The sequence below is a fragment of the Triticum aestivum genome, chromosome 4D (assembly GCF_018294505.1).
Source record: "Triticum aestivum cultivar Chinese Spring chromosome 4D, IWGSC CS RefSeq v2.1, whole genome shotgun sequence".
Taxonomy (NCBI): domain Eukaryota; kingdom Viridiplantae; phylum Streptophyta; class Magnoliopsida; order Poales; family Poaceae; genus Triticum; species Triticum aestivum.
The window spans coordinates 515,786,953-515,799,084 of record NC_057805.1 but is presented as its reverse complement, the minus strand read 5'-3'; the positions used below and the strand labels follow the sequence as shown (position 1 = coordinate 515,799,084).

The 12,132-nt window shown below is 42.5% G+C and overlaps 1 pseudogene; it reads right to left on the bottom strand.

Annotated features, from left to right (window-relative positions):
• Window positions 1-3,326: 3,326 nt before the first annotated feature.
• On the bottom strand, window positions 3,327-11,610 carry LOC123097236 (WD repeat-containing protein 6-like; annotated as a pseudogene).
• Between the last annotated feature and the right edge of the window lie 522 nt (window positions 11,611-12,132).

Below are 12,132 nucleotides of genomic sequence, written 5' to 3'. Positions count from 1 at the left end.
CCTTTATTTATGAAAAAACAGAACTTTGTAAGAAAGTAAAAGAACAAAAGAAGATCAATGTCGGCACTCTTCCTTTGACCTCCATGACGGCAACAATCAAGTATTTATTTGTTGACGTGGAACACTACAAGAAAAAGTGACATCTATGACAAAGCTACTGTTGATGAAAAAGACAACCAATCATAAAAGTGATCACATCTATGACAAAACCTTTATTTCGTCTTAACTATATGGCTGAAAATGCGCTAGAAGAGAAGTCAACAAGAGCAATATGGTAGCAAACACATTGGTATTAACGTTCAAACTGACGAACTCAGAAAAATAAGTTCAAACTGACGAAGAAGGTTGTCCAACCCAATGAAATGCAACATCCCCTCTCACGTGCGACTTGATAAGGCCCAAACGTGCGTTAAAATTGGTTGAGGAAATGTTTTATTCAGCCAAAACTTTAACCCAAGATCTCTTGGCTTTGATACTATTATAAGTTCTGTGCACCCAGCTACCGGTAGGTCTAAAAGTCCAAGATAATGAAGGTTGGTCACATTATACTTCAACAATTGATTGTTACAAAAAAGGCTCGTTGACGGTGCTTGTCTACACAAAACCACAACATTGATTTATAAGAACATCTTATGGGCATAGCCATGCATGGCCATATTCCATATACCTTTGAAGCAAAATCCAGAGTCAACATGCAAGATTTTGCGTTCAATTAAAAATCACCAAATAGAATCAAAGAATCTCATAGTAATAAGTTGTAGGAAATTCAATTTTGTCTTAATCCACAAACACTGTCGTAGCAGTCTATGTTTCTATGTAAACCTCTCGTAAATTTGAAATTAAAATAAGGAAAAAAATATGCAAACATACTACCATAAAACTATATAAATTGTATAGTTTTACAATATTTTGATTTTTTGTAGTTACTAGCCGAATTTTATGATCCAAACCAATATTTTGTAATAATTAATATATCAAAATAAGAAATTTTAATACACTAGAAAGAATTTTATCAGAAGATGCATTGGAGGCTGATGGTCATGCGAGCCTTGATGGGCACATATAGTCAAGTTGCTAGAGTGAAGCCTTTGGCTGGACCTTGTCCAAGAAAAATCTCATGTAATGTAACTATATTTGTCTTGATGGGCACATATAGTCATGGAGCGGTATTTGTGCATACTAAATTATTCTTCTGTTGTAATATTCTTGCAATGTTTTATTTGTGTCAAAAGAACCATCATAAACATCAAAGCTAAGAGTTGGATCACCCAATGTTTAGTATCACATATGCTTAATATTTAGTATAATTAATATTTCTGCGAGAGGGCCACTGCCACTATACACTCAATATCGTATATGCCATTGTATCAAAACATTAACAAATATCATATATGCCCTCGAGTGTATAGTGGCAGTGGCCCTCTCGCCAATGCTTAATATCGTATATGCCCTGGTAGAATATTTCTTTTGTGTCACCCAATGTTTTATACCCTGTAGTTATCTCTAAAAATCTATCGTATCCTGCGAAATCAAGCTAAGAGTCAATGCATTGAGAGCAGCTTATTCTACACCCAGATAAGTGTGTCATGTGTTTATTTGTGTCTTTTTATTGATGTAATTTTGCACCTCTTTATATTCCTAACAGGTTTACCCATCCTATGAAGGGAGAAGATGTTGGAGTTCTTTCCAGTTCTGAGTCTTCTGACTCATTGAATAGCTTGCACACACTCTATGACATGGGAGAGCAAATAATTTTGCCTCCAGATGTGGCTATCAAAGGCGACAACGGCTTGTACCTAAGATGGAAGAAATTCAATAGTGGTTATACATATTTTCCATTTGAATCAAGTGATATTGCAGATTCATCTGTAATTTTCACTACTTGCAATTATGCCCAGGGCACTGTACGTATCAAATCAAAAGCTTGCAACAAGTTTCTGCGGCTTAGCTGGGTTGGATCACGTTGGGTGACACAAAAGAGATGGCTGGCACTGAGGATTTATTCAAGGTGTTTGAATTTGGTGATCACTTTGCACTTCAAAGCATCGACGATGGTCATTTCTGTGTGAGGTCTACTGATGATTGCATTGCTGCTGGCACTGGGATATTCACGAAGGAAGCAAGAGTACAGTTTGAAGAACCAATTATCAGTCGAGAGATCTACAATATTCAGTATCATATAGAAGACCGTCATAGAATTTATGATAGCACCAATATGAATATGGCCACTGCATCAGCTATCAACAAGACTAGTAAAGAAAACACTATCAAATCATCCCTGACCATCACAAGGAAGGAGACAAGCAAATTGGAGTCAACCCGGTTCCATAAGGCAAGTGTCGAAGCCTCTGTCACGTATGCGGTAATTCCAATAGTTCTTGATGGCAGTCTGAAACTTGGTTATGAATCTACAAAAGGAACGACTTGGGGGAAAACCGAGGAAACTGAGAAGAAACAAGGGGTTGAATACCAAGTTACTGTGCCAGCAAGAAAAAAAGTGACACTGATTGTGACTGCAACTCAAGCTAAATATAAAGTCCCTTTCTCCTACACCCTGAAGGATAAGATGACCAATGGAGAAGTGAGGATTCAAAACTTTGACGATGGCTTGTTTTATGGCATGAATTGCTTTGATCTCCGCTATGAGACCAAAGAAGAAGAGGTCTGATACAATTCCTAGCAGCCGCACATTCATAGTTCGGGATGTCAAATGAAGCGGCTCATGGTAATAAAAGTCTAATATGTACTCCCTCCGTTCCAAATTACTCGTCGTGGTTTTAGTTTAAATTTGAACTAAAACCACGACGAGCAATTTGGAACGGAAGGAGTATGTATCTAGGTGATTGGGGCTTTGTATCTTAATTATGCATATGATTATGTATTGTGACCTCTAATACCACCATGCACGTACTACGACGGTTGTGCATTATTATTTCCTTTTGTTTGAAATAATGTAACTTTATGTATGTAACAATAATTGATACACACACCTATATATATTACCACCCGTTGCTATGGTGTTACTTATCAAAGGGAGCAAATGGTTGGACGGTTAGGAGGGTAGTTGTATCCCTAACTCACTGGGCGGGTTTGACATTTATGTACTATCTCATTACAATAGAATATTCTTTTAGTTGCAAGCGACATTCTGTGAGGAGTTTTCTATATATTTGGTGACATTTGGCAAGGCCCCGTGTGCTTGATCTCTCTCGACGCTGCAATGGGGCGTTTTTTAGCTGGTTTTAGAAGGCTACTTGGTCACATGGCTTCTTCGTAGTGTACCAATACTCAGCTTAGATTTTTGAACAAAAAGAAAACTCACGGTAGATCCAGATGAGAAACGACTTAGGTTTCTCTATTCCATTCAATCAAATAAAGCCAGCCTTCTAAAAGTGGCACCAGATCGCAGACTGTCTGTAATTCATCCCCTCTGTCGAAAAGTGCTACACATCAAATGGAGTTACAAATCATCCCCAAAAAACAGACGGCGCACCCTCCCGCCAGCAGGAATTCCACATTTTCTTCCGCTCTGGGAGTTCCGCGTGAATTTCCCACAGCAGCACCGCAGGTATTCAGATTGTTCTCACTGGGGAGCAATGCCTGTTCATTACCCTTTTTCACAGAACTGTTTGCCAGTGGTCGCCACCGACGGCGACCACCCTGACTCCCTCTTCCTGTCTTGGGCCGCTTTTGGCAGTCGTTAACCATGTGCGGCTTAGTCTCTGATACTAGTTCCATAAAGCCATGAATGGTGTCTGTTAGGTCCCACAATGTGATGCTACCATCTGTAGATCCACTCACGATAATGTATCTATCCCCATTATAAGCATCACCTGAAAGCAAATGTGTGAATTACATTATTCTTAACATAATTACCAAAACAAACAAGAAAAGGTAGAACTTGTTGAAGTGTATATGTGGATTGCCTAGCCCTTTCCATCAGTTCGAGCTTACCTTCACAGTGGGCACTAGAGGCGACGACAATATGCCGTAGCACAAGAACTGGTGATGCCTGTGGGACCAGCAAGGCAACATCAAACCTGTACACAAAGAAAAGGAACAGCTAACTGAAACCCCCGAGACTAGTGCAGATAAATAGAAACTCTGCTTCAGAAATTTCATGTTGCTTACCATAGTCGAGAAGGCAAAAGAAGCGCACGGACAATAACTGTTGCATCAGAGCAAGCAACAACCACAAAACAAACTGTCAATCTGGCACAAAACAAAGAGCTTAGATTACCCTCATTTCTTGCAAGAGCTAATAAGAAAGTATTCTAGACCCTATATTTGTGAGCAACTCATGAGTCATTTCTTGCAAGAGCTAATAAGAAAGTATTCTAGACCCTATATTTGTGAGCAACTCATGAGTCATTTCTTGCAAGAGCTGAAACAGAGAATATCCCTAGACCCTATATTTGTGAGCGATTCATGAGATATATTTCTCGCGAGAGCAGAAACAAAAAGTACCATAGACCCTATTATTTGTGAGCAATTCATGAGTCATTTCTTCAAAAAGCTGAAACAGATGCCCAAGACCCTATATTTGTGAGCGATTCATGAGACATATTTCTCGCGAGAGCAGAAACAGAAAGTACCATAGACCCTATTATTTGTGAGCAATTCATGATGAGTGCAGTGTCAAATCTTACTCGGTAGCCGGATGTTTCAAAAGAAATGCTGTAACAGAAAGGTAACGCCAGTCATTTTCCATCTGATCCATAATAGCCAGATTGGGTTGAGCAGAGGAATTTCCTTTCCCGCCTTCCTCGAAGTTCAGCTTTACATGATCAGCTTTCAACCTATTGGTGCCAAGCTTTGGTGGCATGTGGGTAGAAAGCCACTGAAATGTAACGGCTGAACCACTATTGTCTGAGCATTCTGAGCTTTGCTTGGTGTCTAAATCTCGATCACTCGAACACACTTGTTTGTTGTTCTCTGCAATTCTAGGTTCTAGAATCCAAGCCGTAAGAACTTGCTTTGATCCAACAGATATCAATATGTAAGTGGTGTCCTTGTTTTCGACCCAAGTGTCGGCAGAACTGACACTAGAGTTGCGCGATTTATCTGCTAATGTGTATGTTTTTGGGATGAAACACGTATCTCTCACAGCTGACCCGCCAACATGCTCCCCAAGCAGCTTGGATGAGCACCATCTTCCGGCACTACTAGCCGAGTACCTGTAACAAAGATCAAGAACAACATATATCATATGGTTCATAACAGAACCTGAAATGAACAGGTATATTTGATTTAAACCTCGTTTGTTATTATGTGTCAATAATGACTTATTTACCCTGTAAGCCGGACGGTTCCATCTTCACACCCGGTTGCAATCCACAAATCCGTACTCTTCTGAGGAATTGAATAGCTTGCTGGATCTATGAAGCAAAGAGAATGCACTTCCCTTCCATGGAACTGTGTATGAAAAACTTGAGGAAGCAACTTCCTATCTTGAGTTGGTGCCCAGTGTCTATGCACATGAATACTGTGGTCCTGCTAGGAAGTCGATTCTCATGAGGTGTGTAAATTTGGACAAAATATCAGTTAAGATAACACTTCCACAAACACTCTTAAGCAAAGGGCAACTAACCTTTACGAAGGCGAAACAGTTTTGATACTCAGGGACTGTCCCAAGATAGTAAGAATAAGGGCGCCGCCATCCTCCGCAGGATATTTGAACCAGCTATAGAAGGAAAAAAATAATCCAGAATCAACAGATTAGCTCAACCATTGCCAAATTCAAGCCTCCAGTTGTCCAGTTTATCAGTATGTTATGTGCTACCTTTGTATCATTTTCAAGGTCCCAAATGATAAAATCCGCAGAGGTGAAACCTATTGCATAGGTACCAACCAATTGGTTAACAGAGGTATGATTAGCGTAGATCGATTGAATGGTTCCTAATTCTTTCAATTGTCTCATTCCAACAAATTCAACGTTTTTCACATTCCTCCCATACTTGAAGAAGCAAATACAGCCGTCTCCCCCAGTCTGTAAAATGTTCAGAGGAGAGGAGTTTATGTCAGGCCAAGCTCATGACTTCAATAAAAGGAAAAACAACAAAATTCTGTACATACAGTGTGGATTTCAATATGATCTGAAGCTGAGGTGATTATCTGAACACTTGTGACACCAGAAATGCCATGAGCTCCTTTAAAACGGTCACGTAAAGGTATCTTCTGTTGTGCCTCACTGCTGTCATGTGCTGCCAATGTTTTATGAAAAGGAAAGGCAGCGATGTTACCCTTCTTATCACCTGTTATAAGGATCTGCATAGAAAATAACATGTTCGTTTTTTATACATTAGAGAACAAAATATATTCTTTGCGGCAAACTGTAACATCTTTTCTTCTGATAGTTAGAACATCAGGCACGGGTATTCTATAAACAATTAGTGTTCCCATAGTCATAATTGTAAAACGTCTGATATTCACGTGAAATATTTTATAAGCCACTGTTAAGGTATTGCATTCAATGAGAAACAGAGCAAGTTTATAAGAATTACCTCATCTTGAAGTGATACATCTAAACACATGATTCGAGCCCCAAAGGGAGATTCAAACATTGCAACAAGTGAAACCTCCTGAGTAATCGGATGGCCATTTGAGAAAAGGGCATTTCTTATGTTCCATAACTTAAGAGTGCCTCTAGGATCAGCTGTGAAAATGTGGCTGCGAGGAAAAAAGAAGGAAAACTGTTGAGAACAATAATTACCTGCTAACCAGAGAGTAAATAGGAAATAATCTACATACCTACATTCAAGTGACTTGCACCAGTACAGTCCTAGTAGTTGCCTGTCCTTTTCAGCTTGCCAGGTGAAAGATAAATCCATTTTAGGTTCAAGAAGACTGGGACTGCTTAAACGGACAATAGTAACATTTCCACGACCGTCTCCAAGGGCAATTATATCCTCCTTATCCAAAGAAATGTCTGAGCACCCTGTCATTACATCCATACATATAATTGGTGCTTTCTCAGTGACCTGAATAACCTCAGTCCATCTTGGATCTTTTGTATCAGAGAGCTCAGCATGATGCAGATATCCATTGTTTGTGGCAACATAGAGAACATTTTCTTGCACAAAATGTAAGCATCGGACATATTCGCTTTTGCTGTGATAAATGAAAAAAACAATCACTCACACTATATCACAATGAAAAATGGAGATAATACATGAAAACACGGAAGCACACCATACCTATCCAAGGCACCATGCTGTCCTGATACTATAGGAGAAGATATTTCAAACACCTCAGAATCGTATTTCAGACCATCTGGGGCCACGTTTTCTTCCAATATGTCATGAAAAGAGGAGTTACATAGGTGGTGCACTTTGATTGCAGAATCAAACCCCGCGGTGATCAGAACTAGTGAGCTTGGATCATATAAACATCGCCATAATCCTCGGCCACTGTAACAATAGATGCAGCATAGAAAATTAAGTTTTACTAAGGGAAGCACTTGTTGCAAGTCAAGGTAGTCAAATTCCGACATACTTAATTTGCTCGCCTTACACTTTATCTAAGTTGATCTTCCCAACTTACATGTGTTCTTTGAATGTTTTGATTAGCTTTCCATCCATGCCCCAAATGCAGCAAGTACAATCCTCGCCAGCAGTTATAACTATCTAAAAGGCAAGTTCAGGTGAAAACAGTAAGCTGTATTTCGTCTACAATAACAGCTAGATAATCAAGTTCCCCTTTTGTCGCAAAAAAGCATCAATGCAATAATATGGTATGTGTCCATGACAGAGTTGTGAGTAGAAAAGAATTAAGAAAATGGCCGTCGCTAAACAAACATAATGACAAATCCACCTTCAAAACTGAAAGACGAAAAGGCAAAGTGCAACAAACTTACAGAATCAGATATGCAACAATCCCAAATTCTAGCACTGTGTCCGAAAAGTGTCAGTTTGGGTATAATGTCCACATCATCAATTTTGGCTGTTTCATTGGTAAGATCCTGTGGCTGACAACTTAACATCCACATGCGAGCACTGCCATAACAAAGAAGTCAGGTACATATAGTAGTAGATGCGAGTAGGAGGTACCAGCTACTGACAACTTAACATCCACATGCGAGCACTGCCATAACAATTTTGGCTGTTTCATTGGTAAGATCCTGTGGTTCTCTACACTAGTAGCACCCAACTCGTCCGAGCTTAACAAGGAAGAACTCCGGGTTTCGGGTACCAATTTCCAAATAAGAATCTGGGAAACAGGTACCATGGAATATAGTCATGATTTGTACATAAAAGCAAGAGTATATCTCATAGTTTTGTCATAGTAGATGCGAGTCTGGACGGCTTACCTCGTTCAGAATGGTACCAGACACCACGAGGAGGGATCTAACAGAGTCCCCCCACATTCTCATTGAATACAGAAGGCACTTCTCTGCAGCCACAAAACACACCGGAACAAGTATATCAATACAAATTCTGTCGCAGAGGATATAATTTGGAACTTCGGGGCAAGGGCACGATGCTCGTCGAACCTGGAGAATTCACTCTGGTAACAAACACGCGGTCCGTCAAATCCCACAACGCCACTGAATTGTCGCCCAAACCGACCGCGAGCAGCCCGTCCACCTGCACCGAGAACGAGCAAACTTGAATGGCAGAGGAAATTGAAGCTTGTATACCATGGATGCGGGGACCGGACAGCTCGACCGAGCGTGTATACCTCGAGGAAGCAAGCGTCGAGCACCCAGTGATCGAACCCGGGGAGCCTCTGCTCCAGCTCCAGCCGTACGCCGCCATCCTCCGCGTCGACGCGGAGCCTGAGGAGCTTCACCCTCCTCTCGCCGAAGACGGCGACGGTGCGCCCGTCGGCGGGGGGCGAGCCGCTGGGGGCACGGATGCCGTGGACGCGCACGCCGTCCAAGACCCGGAAGGAGGCGAGGAGCCTGGCGGCGTCCAGGTCGTAGACGAGCAGCTCCGAGCCGGTCCCTGCGGGAGCGCGCGGCGTAATAGGTGAGGTGATGTAGTGGAGCGGGAGAGGGGATGGGGGGGAGGGAGGGGAAGTTACCGGCGAGGAGGAGGGGACGCGGGGAGGAGAGCGCGGAGACGTCGCCGAGGTAGGAGCCCAGCCGCAGGCGGCGGCCATGGCGGAGGGGAGGAGTGGGAGCAGAGGGGGGAGTAGGGTTTTCTGGCGGTTTAAGCTTTTGGGCCCAAACGAGATTGGTTGGGCTCTCGGAGGCTAGTCGGTTTCGATTTCGAGCAATCCGTCAACGGGCTGAAAAGGGAGTGGGCTGATTTCTGCCATGTGTTGCCTTCTTTTAAGGGTTAATAAGTAATAAATTAGATAGATGCCACTTGAATTCTGGCGATTCCTAGAGATGCAACTGCAATTTTTAAACTCGAAACACCATGGACATACCCTCTTGGGGAATGGGCGCAACACACGGGTGTTCCGTCACAAGTCCGCACCTCCACCATTGCTTCTCGCTAGCATAAGGGTGTGCCAAAGAACTTGGGAAAGTCATATTGCGAGAATGATTGTTTTGTTGTAACAATGCCATCTATAAAACTCTTATCTCTCTCTTAATTAATGGATGAGGCAAATATTTTATCTCCGTAACAGGAAAAAAATGCATGGTTGCCTTGAACTATAGATCCATGCCTCCGAAATTGTTAAGGGCTCCTGAACACTGCCACGTGCCAATCTAAATTATAGTTTGAACAAGTAGTATAAGATAATCTCTACTATTAAAGGAGAATCGAACGTCGTGATGGTTCCACCTCCCTCCTATTGCTACTAGCGATCGATAAATCCTCCCACCCACATCGCCCCATTTGTTTTTTTTTTGAGTTAACCAGCGGTAAGTAAACTAGGAAACCACGCCTGGGCTGCCTTGCCAGCCCGGCACGGCACGACTAGCACATTTTCTTGGCACTTGAGCAAAACCTACTGCTACCTACGTATACCAATTAACCCTCAAAAAAAGAACTATGAGTGGCATTGGCAACAGATCTAAATATTTTTTGGATTTTGAACATGATTTTATTGAGAGAATAGAATATTTATTAAAACAAAATCATTTCAAATTTTTTGAATAATTTTTTAAAAAATTGTAATTTATTTGAAAACACCAACATTCTTTGGAAAACTCAAATATTTTTAAATCTTAAACAAATTTTGGGAAAGGGGGGATTTTTGAGCAAAATTGAAAGCACGGACATTTTTGAAAAAAAAGAGAGAGATTTTTTTAAACTCTAAATAAAAGCTTTGAAAATGCTAAAAAAAATTGCGTCTGTGAACAATTTTTGAAGCCCTGTTTTTTGGGGAAAGGCGACAATTTTTCTAAATTTGTTAACAAAATTGGAAAACAGGATTTGTTTTGAAGTTTTGAACAATTTAAGAAAAACACAAGCATTTTTGAAAATTTACGCTTCTTTTCAATAAGCTCAGTAAACTTTTTTAAAAAGAAAATAAACATGAAAAAAGAAGAAAATGGAAGTGACAGCCGCCGGCGTGCTTGTTGATCGAAACAGTCATTAATAGCTTTCTTTTTTGAAGATATAGGGCGCCGAAAGAAAGAAAAAGAAACAGGAAAAAACTAAAAAAGAAAAAGGAACAGGAAAAAAAACCCGCTTCAGGAACCTCCTAGAAGGAAGATTCCCAAACCGGGATCGGCTAAACCTTCCCAAAACCGGAATGGTTGAAACGTTTAACAGGCCAGCCCATCCTGAACGCTCGTCTTTCTCCCAGTAATGCTACACGTACAAAAGGAAACTGGTGATCCAATGACGCTCGAAACTTTTGCATGCAGTGAAGCTCTTGCCCTAACAGATGATCTTGATATTCAGAATATGGTAGTAGCATCAGACTACCTAGAAGTGGTAAAAGATATCAACAAGGGGACGGGAGGTCCTAATGCGGCTATCATCCAAGAGATTGCGGTGCGTATATCTTCTTATATGTACGTCTTGGTCTTTTATTCATGAGTGTAGGAATTTTAATTTCGAGGCTCATAATCTCACCAAGTTTGCTTGTAATTTAGGAGTAGGTAGACATGTGTGGTTGGGTAACCCTTATAAACGGAACCGTGTACCTATGAACATTGTTATCAATCAATAAAAGTGGGCGAGATTTCTCCAAAAAAATATACAAAAGGATACATGCTTTTACATAAAGGTGGGTTTTGATTGAAGATTAAGGGAGAGAAGGGGCCCATCCCCATGAAAATCGGGGGAGTGGTTAGTTAGTTTGAAAAGATCCTAATCATCGTGTAAAAGCATGTAAACCTTTGTATGTTTAGTATTATTGGTCTTTCTCCTCTGTCGTGGGGCCTAGTCCGGACAACTTGCCGCAAACGAGTGGCAAATAGGGTTTTCCATTATTTTTTCAGGGGCCCTAGGGCGTCGCCCTTCTTGCCCCGGGCCTCAGTCCGTGTTGACCTCAGTTCCCTTGGTCGGACTGGGAGGGAGTAGGTGCTGAGCTGAGGTCCATCTCCATCCATATAAGCGAAGGGAGACTCGTCGATCTGAGAGAAGTCCGGCCTCATCAAGCTGTCTCGCTCGCTCCTAGTCCTAGGTCGTCAGAGCTGGACGGCCGCCGGACCGGACCCAGGTACGCCGTCATGGCTACTGCGAACGGCGACTCGGCCTCCATTCTCTGTGCTACGACGCCGACGACGCACCACATGCATGATGAAGATCCAAGGCTACTCGTACGTGGATGAGAACAGCTGTGGCGTCTCATCTCCTTCCTTCCGCGTCGGAGACGGCACCTCGGCTTCTACCCCAGTGGCACCACCCCGGAAACCACCGTTTTCGTGTCTGTCAAGGCCGTCCTCGACGCCGCCTATCAAGGCCGTGGTCACGTTCGACGTGCTCGACCACCACGCCAACCCGGTGCCGCGCTACGCTAGGACCAGCGGCGAGGTGCGCGACTTCGTGGGCGCCGGCGCCTACTGGAGCTGCGACGACTTGGTCGAGAGGGCCGACCTGGAGCGCCACACCTCCTCAAGGACGACTGCTTCACGGTCATCGAGGTCCTCGCATATGAATACGAATGGTCCGTCGTCGGCGTGGTGGTGCCCCCGTTTGATTGGCCTCACCACTTCCGTGGCCTCCTCCGGAGCGGCGGACGTGATCGGCTGGGAGACCTTCGGTGCGTGCTCGCGGCACGGTC